The sequence below is a fragment of the Cavia porcellus genome, unplaced genomic scaffold (assembly GCF_034190915.1).
Source record: "Cavia porcellus strain 051 isolate PalLab524CR breed Dunkin Hartley unplaced genomic scaffold, mCavPor4.1 scaffold_25, whole genome shotgun sequence".
NCBI classification, from domain to species: domain Eukaryota; kingdom Metazoa; phylum Chordata; class Mammalia; order Rodentia; family Caviidae; genus Cavia; species Cavia porcellus.
Window position 1 is genome coordinate 6,420,506 of NW_026947508.1, and position 19,617 is coordinate 6,440,122.

The window sequence follows — 19,617 nt, forward strand, 5'->3', positions numbered from 1 at the left end:
GATCTCTCCTTCCCTCCTCCACTGTGAATTCACAACTCTCAGGTGGAAGGGGAGCAAGGATCCTCCTCCAGTGACTGCATGAGGACTCACCCAGCCCTGCTCTGTGCCAGGGCGTAGGCCAGGAGCACAGCGCACCACAGACCAGTGATTTTCCCTCTCTGCCGATGGGCTGATGGAGAGCTAATGATACCAACTAACTAGATGCTTTCTGTTTGCCAGGCGCTGTGCCAATGCTCCACACGCGCAATGCTGCTGAATCTTTAAACACGAGGACAGGAACGGTTATGGTCCCCGTGGAGAGATCAGGGCAGCAGGCGCAGAGGTGGGAAGGGATTTGCCAAAAGTCACAGGTTGCCAGACCTGTAGGAAGGCTCCAAGGCCTACTCACTGTGAGTTCCTCCTTCCTCTCCAAGCGAGCTGGGCACCCACCTCCCCAGATGCTATTTTCTCCCCTTTATGTAACTTCTCCCAGCCACTACCAGGGTCTCCAGCAAATTCCACAGGGTCACCCAAGTGCACTGGGAGGTCACAACCAAAGGTAGTAACTGTGATCAGGTGCTGAAGTCAGGGAACTTGGGGGGGCCGGGCAGAGGAATTCCTGAACTACCTTAGCAACTGGGTCTCACTACCTGACACTTGATGGGATGGGAGCGCAGAAGGCTCCCAGGAGAGAGAAGACTGCTTTTTGTCAAGAGGTCCCCCACGGGGACGGGGCAACTTGAGGAATCTCTGCTGCCTCCCCTGCATCAGGACCCCCCACCATAATGAACATCTGATGCTCCGAGACTGGACTGGGGAGCACAGCCACAGCGACCCTTGCTTTTCATCTGAGCAGATATCTACACTGCCAGGACGGAGAGAAGAGATGGTGGGGAAAGATCCGTATTGGTGAGGAGAGACGTGGAGGATCAGCCGGGGTGGGGAGAGAACAGGGCGCTAAAGAGCAGATTTCACAAACCACCCGGAGTGAACAAAACAAAAACACAGACATGCATGTTGCCCAACTTCAGGGCTGTATGGAAAAGGGAAAAAAAAAAACAATAAAAAAATCCACATCTTAATACAAAAATCCTACATGATGTGTTGTGGCACGAAAGTGTTTTCACTGCATTTTTCACCTGTGATCTCACGCAGCCGAGGAGGGTACGCCCAACACAGCAGGTATTTGGTGGTACACAAACAGAGCAAACACACACACAATTAACCAAAACAAGGGCAGTAAATATTCAAATGGGTCCAGGCTGGCATCCCGTGCCTTCAGGTGGCCCTGGAGACACTCCCATCGGGCCCTGAGAAGGGGCCCTTCAGATTTCTGAAGGAGGTAACTGGGCCAAAAACACAGTCCAAAAGGAAGGAACCAGAAGGCCTTCAGAACAGCTCCCAGCCAGCCGCTGGTTCGGTGGCCTTTCTGCTGATGGGCACGGGGAGGGACCTATAACCCCGAGGCCCTTCCTATGTGTCATCCAGCCCCCCACCCGCCACTCTCGGTCTCTTTTTGGTTCCACCCCTCCCCCTTTTTAATTGTTGGATGAGTTTACAGAGTTGTGTGCCAAAAACAATCAACTCTAGGGAACAGAGTTACACAGCAAAGGGCGTGTCACCAGAGGGAGACAACCACCTTTTCACGACAGCCTAGGTGAAGCAGGGGTGAGGTAGATGGTGTGGGGGTGGGGAGAGTCACTCCACCCAGACCAGGGCCCGGGAAAGGCTGGGGTCACCGTGCACACACACACACTCACACACACACACTGCACACACTACCCCACCAGATCACCAGGCAGCAGGTTACAGGAGGTAAGTGCACAAGCTCTGGAGCCAGGAGGCCACTCCTGGGCTGTGTAACCTAGGTAAATTACTCTAACCCCCGCCCCGTGCCTCAGTTTCCCCAACAGTAAAACAGAGATAACCATAGTTCCTCCTGAGTAGAATCGTGAAGATTAAGTGGTTTATTGCGCGCAACATGCTGAGAAAAATACCCAGTACGTCGTATGTGCTATAAAGCATTTGGCAAATCAAATAAATCAAAAAACCTGACTGAGGCAGGGAAGGGGTTTCTAGACTCTGCCATTGTAAGAGGAGGAAAAGAATAATCATTTATGTTTATTAGGCACTATCTACTCAGGATTTTAATACATAGATACATATAATCATCACGAGAATGCGACAAGGTAGATGATTATGTCTACTGGAGTTGAGAAACCAAGATACAGAGAGAGAAGGGACCCACCCAAGGTCACACACCAGGAAGTGATTTGAACCCAGGACTGTGTGCCACCCCCTCATCATTACACTGCTGGCCCAGAGGAGGAAGAGGCGAGGGGGTGGGCACTGAGCAGGAGGGAGGGGCTTTCAGGTTCTCTTTTGCATTTCCCAAGGTGACAGAGGAAAATGAATATGCCATCTACGCCCGTGGCTGCAGATGGGACAAAGGGCAGGGAAGAGATGACATGGCCATGATCCCTCAGAAGTTCCTATGCCAGTCCTGATCCCAGGAGATAAAGCTGCCCTCTGAACCTTCCCTTTGCCCAGCCAGACATCCCCAGAATCAGTGGGTCCCTGGAGGAAAACTGGCAAAGAGGACCGGGGATTTAGTGGCACAAGTGCCCGCCTGGCAAGTGTGAGGTCCTGAGTTCGATTCTCGGTTCAAAAAACATGGCAGAGCTAGGGGACTATCTCCCAGCAATGGAGCCTCAAAGCCTGGAAAAGGCCCTGCTTCCAAGCCAGAGTTCTATAAACCTTTTTCACTTTCTAGGAACCAAGACACATCCTTAGAGGGGACCACAGCGGAGGACAAGAGGGGACAGCGGGCACATGCCTCCAGATCACCAGGCCAGGCCCAGGGAGCATGAGATGCCCAGAGCTGAGTCCAAGGCTGCCTGCCCTGAGAGTTACTATCCTCTCTCCTTAGAGACCAGGCTTGGTGGCTCAGCCCTTTCGGCCATCGACCACCCAAACTCATTCAGATATTTCCTCTCTCACTTGCTTTTTTAAAAAAATTTAATGTTCTCTATAATTCATCCGTCCCAGAAGATAATCGATAGAGCCCGTAATGAAAATCTGAGCCATATTTTATGATCCGCTGCGAGCAGAAAGGGCCACATCAGCAGGTCCAGCTTTGGCCCTCCCTATCTGTCTTGCCCACTGCCCCGGGGATTGCTTTCCCTGCTGGCCCTGACCACCACCCCACACCCAGAGCTCTGCCCCCAGCCACACGAGAAGAGTCACGACCGCAGCATCACCCCAACGCTCCCGCAGCCAGCCCAGTCGCAGGATGGTCACGGGCCACTGCCAGGTCTTCCTAGAGGGGTCCCCCAACCTGGCAGCCCTATACCGTGACCCTAGAATCCTACAACCCTCTTCAGCTGGGCTCTCCTAGAAGCCCAAAGACCCTCACTAGAACCAGGAGACCTATACAGTCCTCAAGGGAGCAGGCCGGGCCTCCACCATGACATCCCCCACTAACAAAGTCCACCCCCAATCTCTGGGGATGTCAAGGGAGGCTCTAAGGTACTTCTTGGACCCTCTAATCAATGGAAAGGGGAGATTATTACTCAGTTTCACTACCTCAAGCAAGTTTCTTCCTCTCCCTGACCTTCAGCCCCATGAAGTGAAGGGGATGGATAAGGACAGCAGCCCTCCTGCCCCACCAGAACCTATCAAGGGTTAGAGTGCATAGCGCTCTGCCCCTGGCCCTGCCTCTTCCAATGGGAGCCAATCAGCAGGCCACACCTTCTCCTCCCAGAATGCCTCACTGCCCACCACCAATCAGAAAACATCACAGCACAAGTGCCAGGAAGAACCTCCCCAGCAGAGCTAATCAGAGCCCAGAGGGCGCTCAGAAACTCAGGCCAACCAAAGGAGTGCGATCTGTACACATGGTGGACTACTATGCAGCCATTAAGAGACACTTTAGAAGAGCAGAAAATGGTAGCTGTTGTTTGACTGCTGCCTGGGAGAACTTTTAGTACTGTCCAGTACAACAGCCACTGGCCCCAGGTACTGACCACTTTTGGTACTGCCCAGTACAACAGCCACTGGCCCCAGTTACTGACCACTTGGAATGTGCTAGATATGATAGAGGACGTGATTTTTAAATTTTATTTAATTTTAATTAAGTTTAAATAGCCACATGTGGCCAGGGGTGAACTGAATTGGACAGCACAGAGTTAGATAAATAATTTCATCAATGTAAAATTTTTTTTTGAATAAAAAAATTAAAAGTCTTTATCCCAAGGCTGTAGGAAAATAATCATTAACTATAAAAACAGAAATATTTAAGTATGTCATTCTGGGCTCAGTGTTAATTATTTTATGTGGCTCATTGAACTGGATCCTTACCAGTTGATAAGATACATATATGACCATTACCCCCAATTTATAGATGAGGAAATTGAGTTTTTGAATTAGTTTTTTTGTTTGTTTTAGGTTTGAAATATTAAGTAATTTGTCTAAGTTTACACTTCTGGGGCTTACAAGTAGTTCTTTTTTTCTCTCTAACATACTTTTTAAAAAAAAGGTACATTTTTCTTTTCTTTTCTTTTCTTTTTTCTGGTGTGGGGGATCAAACTCATGACCTTGTGCTTGCCAGGCAGGCACTTATGCCACTGAGCTAAATCCCCGGCCCCAAAATAGGTATATGTTTTAAAAATTTTTTTAGATTCTTTTTTATTTCCAATTAGCTGTGAACATTAATTACAATTAGGGAGAAAACATATTTTTTAAAGATCCCAAAAGGGGAAGCAATTCTTTTTTTTCCCCAGGAACAAAGTATATGAAGAGGTTTCTGGGGTCACTGGCCAATGGGGTCCCTTGCCTGGCGAGTGGAAATAGAAGCTGGACTTAGGGTCCCCCGCACCCCGCGGCTCCTGCTACCCGAGTGTCCTGCACACAGGAAGCCCAAAACCCCCAGAAATGCTGCCAGGGGGCCCAGCTTCCCAGCAGCCCCAGCCCGGCCAGCTCCCGCAGGCTCCTCTGAGGTTTTGCCACCCTCCCCCAGTCCACCCAGGTCCACCTGGCCAGGGCAGCAGGCGGCAGGTGGGGAAGTCAGCACACACCTCCCTCTGGGCGGCCCATCCATCCCCCTCTACCTTCCAGAGGGGCATGTGATTTCGGAGTAGTCAGTATGCAGGGCCAGCAGCCAGGCCAGGGCTACACTGCCTGCCTCTTCCCAGAGAGACTGGTGTCACCCCACCCACCCCCTCTTGGGATTGCTTCCACGTTTAGAACAAGAGGGGCCAAAGAAAATCACCCTCAAAGGTCAGAATCCCCCCAAAGTACAGAGCTGGTTAGAAGTGAAGTCAGGGAAGAGTCCCAGTTTTTGTCAGCCTGTGAACTGACTTGGGGGGACAGGGAGGGACAGGCGGTGACCGCCCCCCTCGTCACACTTCTCTCTCAGCTTTACCCTCCTCCCACACGCAGAGATTGCTCTGATTTTGGTGTGTGTGGGGGGAAAGTGGGAGGTATAAGCAGCAGGATAAATGCTCTTACTTCGAAGGTTTATTATTATTATTATGGATTTTTGGTTCCCTGTTGTCTGCTGTCCTCTATCATTCCCAATCTACCTTAGGTTACCCTTGGCTTTATATATTTATTTTTTGGGCTGGTTTCAGGTGCTTATAGTTTATCACACAATCAGCCCTGTGAGGTATACTGGGTGTTTCCAGAAATTACATCACAAAAAATCATGCAATTAAAGTGTAAGGGGAAAAAAAAACAGAGCTGTTGCTTAATTTGGTATTTTAATTAGCGACTTATTGTAAAGGTAGACTTTTAAAATGGAGGCGCCTAGCAAGGCTAGTAAACAAGTTCTGCTAATGAATTAATTTTACCCTCCTCCTTGCCCTCCTCGGTGTCGTCGTCTTGACTGGCCCAGTTCTAGATTTTCTCTAGAATTTGCCTGTCTCCTCCTCTATCTCACTTCTTGAGCACTGTCCAGAACACATATTAGAAAACGAACACGTATTCAAAATAAGAACATTCCAAAATAATACCAAGAGCTCTGGCACCCAGGACTCCCTGGGAGCCCTGGCCTGTAGCTTTGCTGGTGACGGTGCTAGCTGAGAACCCAGAGCCAAGCCGACTGTCACATTCTGTGCACCTGCCAAGGCCCTCACTTAGACCCGTGTTCCCCGAAGCACACTAATAAAAAAAAAGAACACAAAGAAAAGCCTAGAGCAGTGGAAACTTCGAAGGCAATGGGGCAAGGTGGGACCATGTGCCACCTGGAGCCCAGCAAGAACACGGTGAGGGGACCTGAGAGAGAGGGAGGGAGGCTCGGGCAGTTGTGAGACCCAAGAGCCCTGCGGTTGCCTAGAGGGAGGAGGAGAAGGAGCATGGTAGAAGAAAGGCAGTCTGTAGCCAGACTAGAAGGGTCTGCCCAGGTCACATGGCAGATCAGAGAAAGGACACACCCACCAGGGCCAGGCACCCTCGGAGGGGTAGATCCAGGCCACCACCAGCGGTCAGGAATGGGTCCCAGTCCTGTCCCTCCCCTCCTGGGAGGGAACCAATGGGCCTCTCCAAGCCCAGGTTCCAGGAAAGCAGATTAAGGACACGGCAGAGCAGTCTGCCACCCTAGGAAGGGACATGTCCTCGGGTGTCCCACAGAAGGGAAGGCTGCGGGAGCTGCCTCTGCAGCACATCAAGAACAGAGACCCCTGGGTGCCTCAACGTCCCTGGACTCTGGGGAGTACCTGAGCCCTTCTGATACCCAGAGGTGGAGCCAGCTGAAGGAGGACAGGATGTCCACCCTGAGCACCAAACAGCAGCGTGCCTCATCCCTAGTGCTGTGACATCCCAAACCAAGTCAGAGATCGCGTGGAGGACAGGTGTGCTGTAGGAACATCTTCGGACGGGTCAGGGTACTCGGCACCAGGAGTAAACCCCACACTGGCCCCTAGATTGGAGGCCTGGGCAGGGCTGTCATTTAAACTGGATCTCCCTGGCTTCTGGCATGGGACACATACACACTTCCAGTGACAGCAGATGGCCTCGGGACCACACTAGTGAGGGGCTGCTGAGGCTGGAGAAGCCTCTAGAACCCCTGGTGGCAGACTCTTGGCCTCCACCACTGAGCTTCCCAAAGGAAGGAAGGAGGGGAGGAAGGCAGAACCAGGGAGGAAGGGGCCTCGAGCTGTGTCATCGCGCACCGGTGGGAACCCAGACCCAGCCTCGCGACGGATCCTGCGGGGTTCAGCTTCAATCGGAAAGGAAAGCTTCCATCAAACATAGGCCAGGCAGGGATGCGGGCGCTGAGATTAGGGATTTGGAAAACCATCTGAGGAACCCGGCCCTGGGAAGACAGCAACAGGATTTAATACCTGATCCTGGCTGTCTGGTAAACACCCTGAACTGTGCCCACACTCCGTTAGGCAGCCCCGGATCCTCAGGTGTGCCGGCGACGGGCAGGTAGAGACAGCCGTGGGCAGAGACAGGAAGGGAGGGAGTGTGGGCCGGGGGCGGGGGCGGGGGCGAGGCCGGCCTGGGAGGAGAGGATGGGTGGCAGCCAAGCCAGACAGTCAATGAGACAGCTGACAGGTGCAGGAAGGGGGCAGGGAGAAGGGAGAGGCCATGGGGGGGCTTCAGAACACTCCGGGGGTGCTGCCGCCATCACACCCCAGAGGGCCGAGTGAGGAAAGGGGCAGAGCCTTGCAGGCAAAGCCCTTGGCATCCCGGACTCCCTTTGTCCAGGTTAAAGACACCCGGCTCCCCCAAACCTTACACAGGAGAGGCAGCAGGTGCTACTGTGGCCAGACAGGATGGCAGGTGCTGGGGTCTCTTAGGGTCACTCTGACCTCAGCTCATGCACACGCACCCCAGGCCCGAAAGACCATCAAACTGGGCAGAATGGCGCATCACAGGCTGGGAAGGGAACACGAACTGGGTAACACTGCGGCTGCTTAGAGAGGGCTTGATCCCCAGAAACAGTAGGAGCGAGGTGCCAGGGTCCTGGGCATTGCTCAGAGAGGGCCACGGTGGCTCTGACCCAGCTCTGGGTGGAGCTGAGAGAGCTGGCAGGGCCAGTGTTGAATCCGGGTACTCCCTGTGCCACCTGCACCCCCAGGCCCAGCAGGGCACCCCGCTAATCCTCTTTTCCCATTTCCATCCGCTCCTTGAGTAATTACAGTTTTGGGTTGAAAGCCATTTGGAGTGCCACCCCCAGCCTGGTGCCCTCTCTAAATCCTTGGGTACACAGAGGTGCATCCCTCCTCCCAGAGACTTGGAAACCATTTCCAAAGCTCAAGGACCCACCCTCCGTGCTCTTCCAGCAATGTCCTCAGTCCTGGCCTGGTCTTGGTGGCCTTGGTGGCCTCCAACAGCTCAGCACCTCCCTCCCTGCCTGCCCCTCAGCTACCAGCCCAGAGCCACCAGGGCCTCCTGGGCACCCAGCAACGGAAAAAAAAGGAGGATTCTAGCTCGTTTTAAACCCTCACTTTCAGCAGGAGCCCCGTGACCCCAAGAAATCCCATCCACGACCCCCTTGATCCAAAGGACCCTGCAGAGGCCGGGATGGACAATTCGCCTCCTCCAGCACTGACCACATGGAGAGCCACGCGAGGCCATGAGGGGCACGGTGGGCCTGGGAAGGCACCGGGAGAGCCTGGGGCCTGTCTCCCCTTCTCTGCCCCGACACCGACGAGTTCCCTGTGCCCCAGAGTCCTCACACCCACAGCTCACACCATCAGCTGTCAACGACAACCCCAGTTTCTGCGACGGATCCCGCCATCTTGCCAGTATCAATACTTTGCCTTTTCTCCTTACCCGCCTCCTGCCCCATGAGACACCCGGGCACCCATACACCCCACCCAAGGGAAAAAACACACCAGAAAACCCCATGAGACCCGAGTTTGGGGCTGGAAACCAGCAACACAGGCTCACCATTTATTTCCCCCACACCAGGCAGGCAGCCAGCCAGAAAACCCTGGGCAGTACATGCCGCCAACTCCGCCAGACACTACAACACTTGTTGAGCTCCCTACCCTTTGGAAGCAGGTCCCCCATGCATCCCTTTGGGCCATTGCTGCCGATAATTTTTCAGAGATAAACAAACCGGTTTGGATAAAACAAGATCCAACCTGAATCCTTCAACCAAAACTCAAAACGAACCTTTCCTATCACCGTTTTCCTGTCCTCTCTGCCTTCCTCTATCATCCTTGGGTTTCCTAAAATTCAGCCCACTTGGCGGATTTGGTTTGTTTTAAAAAAAGAAAAAACATTCAATCTTCTAGGTTTTGGTTCTCGAAAACCACCACCATCACCAAGCTGGGCTCAACTACCTTGGAAAGACAGTGCGTCTTAAAACCCTGCTCCACTTTCTCAAGTAGTCTGGGCCAGAGGGAAGACGGGGGAAGGTGGACACGTTTGGCCACCTTCCTGGGCTGGTTTTGGGTCCAAGTCCCCGCTTCCCACTCTGGGTTCTGTTTAGGGTCAGGGTCTTTGCTGCAGATTCTGATGCCCGCCCTGTGTGTCCCCCCTTCAAAGGATGCGTGTGTCTAGCTGGTCTAATCGAAGTGAATATCAGGACAGGAAGGAGGAGGCCAAGGTTCAGAGAGGGACAAGACGAAGTCTGAGGTCTGTGGGCACGTGTGTGCCTACTGACCAGCTCCATGGCACTGGTGCCCGACCCTCTCTGACCTACCACCCAGCCCAGGCTCTGGAGTGGCCCCGGCCTCTCAGGCTGGGCTCTCTCCTTCCCGCCCCGAGTTAGTCGGGAACCTCTGCCCTGGCTCCCACCTCCCCAGACCCCGTCAGTGGGGTCTGCTCAGCTCCTGCAGCTAATTTACACCCGTCAGGGTTTAAAATAGCAGAGGCATAAATGAAAAGTCCAATTTCTTCAAATTTGCATTGTAAAACCATCCTTCAACTTCCTTGAAATAAATTTTACTATTTTATTAGTGCAAACAAAATGGTAATAAAACACTAATACAGCGTCTTGTATCCAGGGGAAGAGCTAAAATTAACATAGAGCGAGCAGTGTTTGCTATTACATTCAATTACCTTTTTACTTGAGATTTACATTCTCATCCCCTTAATCTCCATAGTAGTGGCTTCAGAATCATTCCTCCCAGGCTCTGCCCTTCCAGGCCCCCACAGCTGGAAGCCAGGCCTCCCGCCCAGATGGTGCTCACCCTGGGCACGAGCCTGCCCCTGTCTTCACAGCTGCCTCTTGTCATAAGGTACCACTCCTCTCCTCTGCTTGTAATTTTCTCACGTGTCAGCCTCTCGAAACAAGGCAAGTTCAAACCAAAGGGCTCTGGCCCAAGGTTCACGCAGACACGCGGTTATCAATAAGCAGGTGTACGGGGCACAGGCCACGGGCACTGCCCGCCGAGTCTGCAGAGGCTCTGCCTGGTACAAGATAGGGGCGGGAGCTGCTGGGAGCCTCAGGGAAACTGGCATCTCTGGTTTGACAGGTTGTGGGAGAGGGTTTGCTGCATGGCACAGCTGGAGGCTCTGGATGGTGGCAGGAACCTCCAGCTGCCCTGAATTGGGAGACACCGAGGAACCACCGATGCCTTCCTCTGGTTCCAAGGAGATGAAGCCCCGAGCTTGGGAGGCGGGGGCTCATCAGTGGCAGAGGGGGGCTAGAAACCCCTTGTTTGTGTCCCTGTCCGGGGGCTCTTTCCTCCACAGAAAAGTCCCTAGAACCAGCAGATCAGTCACCCCCAGCCACAGCCACAAACCCTGACACCCCACCCCCACCCCAGGAGTGTCCCTTTGCGGAAGGAAGTGTAATGCCGTGTGTAGAACTGGTCAGCCCTGCCCTGTGCCACTGGGTGAGATGACCGGGTTTCCAAGCAGCCTATCCCTGGTTCCAAATCTATCCTGGACTAGCTGGGGACCTTTGACAAATGGCCTCCCCTCTCCTGGCCGCGATTTCTTCATCCGTACAACACGGACAGTAATCCCTGAGCCACCCTCTTCTGGGGAAGGTCACACGGACTCAGAGATCAGGAAGGTGCATAGAAGCCCACAGGAGCCTCAGAAGCCGGACTGTGAATCATCCCTGAGCCCAGAGCAGGAGTTGGGGTCTTTACCAGGGTCACAGACACAGGTGTCTGCTTCCCGGATGAGGACCCCTCTGGTTTCTGTGACTCTGTCTTGAACCCACAGCCTCCTTTCTCCTCCTGGACAAACAACTGCCCAAGAGAAGACCCTGCAGGGTTTCCACAAAAGTGCCCAAGCTAATCTGGAAAAATCACCTGCTATCCCAGGACACCCCATAAGGAGAGCATGTTTGGGGCAGGGAAGCAAGTAATATGTGAAGAAATAGATATAAAGCTCCCCTGAAATTTTATTCTGTTTGGGGGAGCGACTGACAAGAGAGAGACACACGCAGTCTCAGTCACTCACACAGATCTACAATCACACGCAATCATTTGCACATCCACTCACCCACAATCTCACAATCACACGTGCAACTGCTTACACACAACCACAGCGTTCATGTACACACATGGTCTCACACATTCTCACACACACTCCCACAGCTCTCCCCAACTGTCCCGAGGCCCTCACTCCTGAGTCTTAGTCTTAAAATGCCTTCTGTGTGCTGGCGTACACCTGTAACCCCAGCACGCTGAGAGGCAGAGGCAGGATGATTGCACAAGTTGGCGCCCAGCCCAGGCAACTTATGACTCAGCTAGACCCCAAGACCCTGTCTCAAAATAAAAATAAAACAGGGGTAGCTCAGTATGAAGGTCCTGAGTTCGATCCCCAAGACCACCAAACAAAACAAAACAAAACAACCAACTCTTCAGAAGCCACTGGGAGACCAGATCTAGTCTAAACCAACACAGGGCCAAGGCGTCTTTGCCCCTGATCCCCCCGAACTCTGGGGCCACTAGCAGTGGCAGCTTCTTGGACTCTAGGAGGTAAGAATCTTTTTTAGCCCAGCTGGAAGTGAGGGCAAAGGCTGCTGGCAGTTGGGCGACATTGGCCAGAGCGCCAGGCCCGGTCCAGCCCTGGTGCTCCCACCTGGCCTCTGGCTTCAGCCCCTTCCTCCTGGGCCTGTCCCCCACCCCTCGGCCTCCCTGCTGCACAAATAAGAGGCAAAGCCCACTGCAGGGAAACCAGAGGGGCCACGCCACGCACACAGCCCGGGGAGTTTTATTTGGTTCGAACTGGCTTCTGCATTTTTTCCTTCTTATTTTTTTCTCCCCACCCATGAAACAAAAGAAAGTTTGTTGTGGAGGCGCAAACCTTTCTTGGGCCTTGTCCGAGTTCTACCTTGTTTTTCTTTTCCTTTCTTTCCCCCTCTCCAACCCCGCCTTCCCTGCCTCCCCACCTTGAATAAATAAAGCACCCATAGCTGGCACCGGCTGGTAAGGAAAGTACAAACTATCTCATAATTTTATAAATTTTTTTCCACACACTGGCCTAGGGTTTTGGGCAAAGGACAAAAGCTATTGTTGAACAGCACAACACGGAGTTCTGAGTCACCGATACGCCTCGGCTTCCCGAGATCTCATAGGTCTCCAGGGCTGGCAGAGCCAGTGAGCTCAGCGCCCTGCGGGGGCCGTGGGTACAGGCGCCCTCTCGCCCGCCCGGCGCTGCCCCGCCTCCCACCCTTGCCAGGGCTCCCTGCTGGGCCGACACGTTGGCTTTGTTGGTTTTTAATCATAGGGGGGAATTTAAATAAAATGTTGTGAAATAAAAAACAAATCACCCTCGTCCTGCTGCCCTTAACGTTATAATTTTCATTTGCAGGACTACCTTTCAGGCTTTGTCCTTTGAGCGTCTGCATTTTTATAGTTTCCACCGTGGTCTACATGTCACCCGGCAAATGGAGGGGTGGGGGACACATTCTCACCCGATCACACACAGTTTTTCCATGTTTCGAAATCACCTCCGGGATGATTATTCGAGTAGGTGACACAGTATTTAGGCTGCCGTGTTATTCTTGGGCTGGCGCTGCGAAGACAGGCGGGGGACACCTCTCCTTGAATCGGATCATTTATCCACAAGATGCGAGCCGAGGAAGGGGCTCTGCTTGAGTGCTCTGTATCACCTTGGCCTTGGAGTCTGCACCCGGAGGATGGGCAGGGGCAGCCCGCAAAGCCCACCCCTCCCCAGCCAGGCCACGGACTCCCCGGGCCCGAGTCCAGAGGGACGCGGTTCCAGCAACAGCCCCATCCCAGAGCTGACCTTCACCCCCACCAACCTGGCTTCCTCCTTCTACAGTGCCCTGGCAGCCGAAGGCCCACGCCAACACTCTGCTCTCCATTTTTATATCTGAATATCTCAAAGCACTTAGCAAAGACTTTCATTTTCTCATTACCCCAAGGAGAAGAGGTCATCCGGGAAAATGGTACAAATATTCCCATTCGTCAAAAGCAAGAAGGAAGCGAGTTAAAAGGAAAATTCGACCACTTAACTGGGCAAAACCAACCCAGGAGAGCACCCGGGGGTCTGACTCGCCCATCCCTTCACCGACACGACTTCAGGAGTCTCGTGACTGATAAGATGGCTCAGAGCCAAACCCAGGCTTCCCACTTCGCTGACACTGAGTCCTCACGAGTCCTGGCTCAGGAGACCCTGTTGTCTCATCCGGGGACCCAATCAAAACCATACTCTCTTCCCATCCTAAATTATGTAAAATGCACATTACACAAATGCACAAAGCCCCTACAGGGAGAAAATACAAGCAGGAAATTACACTAAATACTAAACAAGGTTGTACCACAATAGTTGTTTCAAGTGATTGTTTTTTTCCTTTTAGCTAGTTTCAAAAACTGTTTAAAATACAGTTCTGTGTTTTCCAAAGCACAGGAGACACTGGTGCATCTCTGAGCCATTGCAAAAGGCAGCCCCCCTTAAATGAACTGGGTGAACCCAGGTAAGTTACTTAACCTATCAGAACCTGATTTCCTGCCGGGGACAATAGGAATCGAACCACCGCCTGCCTCGTGCCCTTCGATCCCACAAGAGTCACGGCACAGGATCTGAAACGCAGTCAGCACTCAGTAAATAGCTGTTTCCTTCCTCTATTAATAAAATGAAAATGTGAGAGAACTCGGCTTGCTTGCTGCCTTCGGGAGATAAAAGCCAGACCCTTCACCCATACCCTGCCACCATCCTCCACATCCTCTCACCGGTCATCTCTCTTCCCCAAAGGTTCCCAGCATACAGATCTCAGGACGCAAGCTTCGGCTCTCCTGTGACTCACCTGGAGGGTGAGGAGGGGACCCTGGGGTGAGAAAAGCGGCCGTTCCTTTGATCTCCTCCTCCAGGACAGACCCAGGCCAGCCCCTGTGGGGAGCACACCGGCCTTGTACTACGGAGGAGGACACACCAAGAGGGCAATTCCTGGGTTTGCACCTTCCTGGCAGCCAACCTCCAGGAACAGGTGCCAGGCTGCAAAGGCCACCTGCTGCTGGGGGAGGGCAAGGGCCACACGCCCGTCTGTCGAAGAAAGGCCAAGGTGAACCAAGATGGCGGCAGGGCCTGGGAGTGGATTCCCCCCTGAGGCCGGCTGGCCAGCCCAGGCTGAGGGCTTCCACATGGGCATTGCAATGCTTTTTCTCTGATCCTCCAAGGCCCCATGCACACTTCAGCAGACTTTGGGTGGCCACAGGCAGTGGACCGGGGCCTGGCCTTGGGCATCCTGAATCACAAGCTCAGGAGCAAACCTGAGTCTATTGCTGTGTACCTTCTTGAGGACGGACAGGGTAATGGCAGTAGCTGGTCGGCTGCCATGTATCAAGTGCCTTTCCAGTGTTATTGCAAGCTCACAGATGAGGCACTGTGATTAGTTCTTTTCCGGTGGGGAAACTGAGGCTCAGAAGAGTTAGTGCTATGTCTAAAGTTACACGCTTGAGCCCAGCCTGGGCAACTTAATGAGACCTTGTCTCAAAAAAAAAAAAAATTTTTTTTTTTTAAAAAGGGCTCTGGGTTCAATCCCAGCTACTGAAACAACAAAAAACTAATAATAATAATAATAATAATAATAATAATAATAATATGTACCCAAAACACGCCTCACAAATGAGTTTGACTCTATGGCCCTAACCACTATTCTCACAGCCCAGCAGTCAGACTCTACAGGCCTTTCCAGAAAGGGGGTGCTGACAGGCATTCGGCCACAGGGTCCCACGTGCACCCCCCTACAGAACAAGCTGTAATTCTGCCAAAAGAAGCACTTCTCCTTGCCGCCTGCCCCCCGGAAATAGGAAAAGCCCTCACCCCTCCAGGGAGTGGGTGTCAAGCTATATGAACACAGGCTAGCGCGGCCACACTGCCCTCCCGGGGGCCCATGGGAATTTTAAGTGGGGAGCTCGAAGGATGTGGCCATCATCGAGGACTTGACGCAGGCCACTATCTGCTGACTGATTTATGGGCACGGACGTGGTCAGCAGGAGCACTTCAGGCAGGGCAGAGCCGTGGCATACACAAACCCTCCAAGTCGCAAGGCTTCTTTGCAAAGAGGGGTGACTCCAGCTCAAAATGTGTGCAGTAAAACAGGTCTCTCACGGGAGGCTGACATGGGGCGGGCACCGGGCAAGGCCCCCTCAGCTTGGGCGACCACCAGCTCCCCGGATTTCCGGCCAGGAGGTCCTGAGACCGGGCAGCAGGTCCCATGGAACCGGTGGAGCCCAGCACGGCGGGGGCCGGTGGGTCACTGGGGCAGACAGTCTCCGATCGTGCTGAGCGCAGCACATCGCCTCATTCAGGAGCCCAGAGTCAAATGCACAGCTGGGTCTAGATGTGATTCAGCCTTAACTCGTTCGGGATCACCGGTGGAGCCACGGAGGCGGCGAGGAGCTGGGAGGTGGGGAGGGGGCTGGCCACGCCTGGGATGGGCGCGGGTCGGTCGGGACACAGCCCCGGCTGCTGCTGTTACCGTCCATACCAAAAGAAATCATAACTCTTTGCCAGATCCCTCTGCAAATCAAACAAGCACTGGGAGTTCAGTAGGGGCCGAGAGAGCATGGGTTAGGTCGGGGTGGAGGCCGCGGGGGGCGGGGGAGCGGGTTTCCTACCCACTGCCAAATTCTCAGTCACTGTCAGCTCCGATCGGTTCGGAACTCACTGGCTCAATTGCCTTTTCACGGGGGAAGGAGCCTGTACAATACAGGGGACTTTACAGCTCCACATTAGCACACAGGGCACTGGGCAATGTCCGGGAATGAACACACGTCCCTGCGGGGCCGCTGGCTCCCACCCCCATCTGTAAAAACCCAGCCAGTCTGTCCAGGGCCACAGCTACACTCCCTAGTTTAATACTTTGGTCTTGCTGTTGTTTTTGTCATCTGGTTCGGCCAGCAGAGGTGTGTGTGTGTGTGTGTGTGTGTGTGTGTGTGTGTGTGTGTGTGTCTGTGTGTCTGTGTGTCTGTGTGTCTGTGTGTGCTGGGAGGTACAGGGGCTCTAACTCTCGAGTAGCAAAGGCTGAGCTAATTTAAGGCAGTTCCAGGTCTTCCTTCTGTCCAGAGAAGAGAAAGATGGCAAGAGGGGTCCAAATGAGGTTTCCAGAAAGCAGACCGAGGCGGTGGCAGGCAGGGGAGCTCATTTAGACTAATCCAGGACAGGGTCCAGGTGGATCGATCAGCATTTCAGGGGAAGAACCCCTAAGAACTGGGTGGTCACCAATACTCTTTAGTACTCATTGTGAAAATAATAATATCAACCGTGGTTAAGAATGGAAGTCCCCATTTTTTTTTATCAGAACCGGGGATCGAACTCACGACCGTGTGCTTGCAAGGCAGGTGCTTATGAGCTAAATCCCCAGCCTGATCCCCATTTCTGATGCACCTTACCAGGTGACTTTCATGAATGACCACAAGACTGTTTACTGTCCGTCAACGCCGTGGGCTCAGAGAGCTAAGACCCTTGTCCCAGGTCACAAAGATGCTAGGCAGGGGCGGCCACTTGGTCCTGCCCCGGGAGAGGAAACCTGTGCTGGGGTGAGGTGACAAGGTGGCCGCATGTCACAGAGGCCTTGGCTCCAGGTGGGGTGTGTCCCCTGCCTAGTGCCTCTCTCCATCACCATCGCTGGCTCCTGGGGCTCAGCTGTCCAGCCCAAGCCCGAGGGGTGGAGCCCAGTAGTATCTTCCGTGATGCTGGGAACCTTCTGCTTCTGTGTCGCCTGATGATAGTGGCACAGCCACGTGTGGTAAGGGAGGGCTCGAACCAAATCTTTAATTTAATTTACATTTTTATGGGGGCTAGTGACACTGGATTGGCCAGAATAGACCTAAACCCGCCGGCTACCCTATTCCTTCCTAGCCCGAGAACTATTTTGGAAATAAAGTAGAAGAGAAGACAAAAAGGACCACGGCTTACCAGCAAGGACCCCGCCTCTGGCACAGGGATGTCAGCCAGCCACCCCTCCCTGCCTTCCTCCCTCTCTCCTTCCCTTCCTTCCCTTCCCTTCCCTCCATCTCTCCCTCCTTCCTTCACTCCTTCCTTCCTTTCTTTCATAGCAAAAAGCATCAGTTTAATTAGATAAATCCTTCGAGCACGTGGCCTGGAGTTCGTCATGGAAATTAACCTGCTCCCAGATCTCAGATAGTGAAACAAAAACCCGAGTGTTTTGGCATAGCACAGTGAAATGGGAGAGGCCGATGGAGTTTCATACACCTCATCTTCCATAAGTGCCCCTCGCCCCTCCGGTGCCCCCTGCCCCACAGCCCGGTGCCCTTCTCCTCCGGTCATTGTGTCCATGTCCCCTCTGCCTCCTCTCCCAGCCCTCCTTATGTTCCCGCCTTCACCCAGGCCTTGGGTGTCCAGGGCAGCCCCCCTGAAGGGCAGGCGGGAAACCTAGACTCCATCCACATCAGGAGACCAGGGACACCGGCTGCTCTCAGCCTGGCTTGGTTCTGCAGCCGGGAACTGAGCCTCCGAAGTCAGCACCGGTCACCAGCAACCGGATGAAGGCGTAGGCCGAGCTGGCCACGTGGCCACGTCATGCGTTACCTTCACTCCAAGACCTACTGTGTGCAGCTTGCTGGGGCCACTTGCAGGCTGGGAACAAGTGCCGCACGATGGGCACCTCTGACCTGATCCCCGCAGCCACCCCTGAGGTAGGAATCCTGGCCCACTTCACAGACAGGGAAACTAAGGATGACCAGAGAATGGGCCTGGACAAGTGAGAGAAACGCAATTCAAGATTCACTTTCAGCTCAGCACAGCTCCAAGCCCCATGCTCTGCCGCCTGGGGCCTTCATGCGCGGGATTTTGGGGTCCCCAGACCTGGAATTCCGTAGGGTCCACAGGTACTTTAGGCCAATTCCCAGCTGTGTCCTCCATTCTGACCCAGCCTCTCTCCCAAGCACTTCCTACGATGGGCCTGCTGCCCCTCTGAGCTCTAGGAACGTCCAATCTGACCACTATGGGAAAGAGAAACCCCTGCAGCCAGGCGTGGTGGTGCACCCCTGTAATCCCAGCGCTTGGGAGGCTGAGGCAGGAGGATGGTTGCAAGTTCGAGACCGGCCTGGGCTACAAAGTGAGCTCAAGGCCAGCCTGAACTGCATAGTGAGACTCTGTATCAAAAAGACAAAAAACAAAAACAAAAAAAACAAAAGGAACCATTTGGTCCTAGCCCCAGTTTGGGACTGATATCACCCATACACAAGCATGGTCCCTTCTTCCTCTCTCCTGACCCATCACCCAAAATACCAGGAAGACCCCCAGGCAGCCACAGAGACTTAGAAAACACAAGAAACACTTTCAAGCAACACTGTATCACACCACACCTAATGGAGTCCTGGTCCCCCAGGTACACAGTGAGCGCTTCCCATTTCACAGATGAGAAAAACTGAGGCACAGTCCAGTAAGTATGTGATGCCAGGTCACCCCCCAGTTCACCAGATCCAGAAGGCATAATGTATAGCTCCTCAGTGAATTTGTGGGTAGCCTCACATGCTCGATAGGGTCGCCTGTTCTGCCTGAAAAGCAATCCTCAGCTCAGCTCCAGACTCTAGAGATAAAGAGAGCCAACCCATAACCTGATATAAAAACAACCCCAGCACCACACACTGTGTCCCAGCCCTGGCTTTCTGGAACAGAATTCACAGGGGTCCCCTTCGAGATGGCTACCGTATCACGTGAGGCGCTACCTGGCCAGCTCACCTGACACTGGGGACACCCTCTTCTTGACCACGATAAATTCTTCGTTACATTTAATTAGTTTCAGAGGATCTGCACAGCTACAAGCCCAGCTGACAGTCAGAACAACCTTAGGAGGGCCACAGGATCGGAGGCCACTGGACAGCAGAGGAAACGGAGGCCCAGCGGGGTCAAACAACTTGCTCAAGACCAGAGTGATTCACAGTAGGGCTAAGGAACGGGGTCCTCTGCTGCCTCCCCGACCCCGGCCACACCTTACAGATACAGAGCACCACAGAGATGGGGAGCGTGGACTGCCAGCGGTGTGGACAGTCGGATCTCAGCAAGCTCCGGACCACCCATGTCTCATCTGGTCCCCAGCCAGATACGCGGGCACGTGACCCCCCAGTCTCCCCAAGGATCAGATTTCCCTGAAATTCCCAAAGGAGCCCCAGGACTAGTGGGCTCGGAAATGGCCCTCACAAAGTGAGCTGCACAGCTGGGCTCCCCGGGGCGAGGGGGTGGGGGCGGGCAGAGCTGGAGACGCTGGCACAGCCCCTGTGGGTACTCTGC

General features: G+C 53.6%; 1 protein-coding gene across 3 annotated transcripts in view; it reads right to left on the minus strand.

Annotated features, from left to right (window-relative positions):
- The window catches only part of Casz1 (castor zinc finger 1), a 140,632-nt gene that overhangs the window by 112,298 nt on the left and 8,717 nt on the right, over positions 1 to 19,617 (minus strand). Inside the window, exon 1 of one of the 3 annotated variants that reach the window (XM_063235507.1) lies at positions 10,128 to 10,631. The exons of the other annotated variants lie outside the window; for them this stretch is intronic. The gene's annotated coding sequence lies outside the window, so the exon portion shown is untranslated. Of the gene's footprint in view, positions 1 to 10,127; positions 10,632 to 19,617 lie in introns of those variants that run through there. 3 annotated transcript variants of the gene reach the window in all.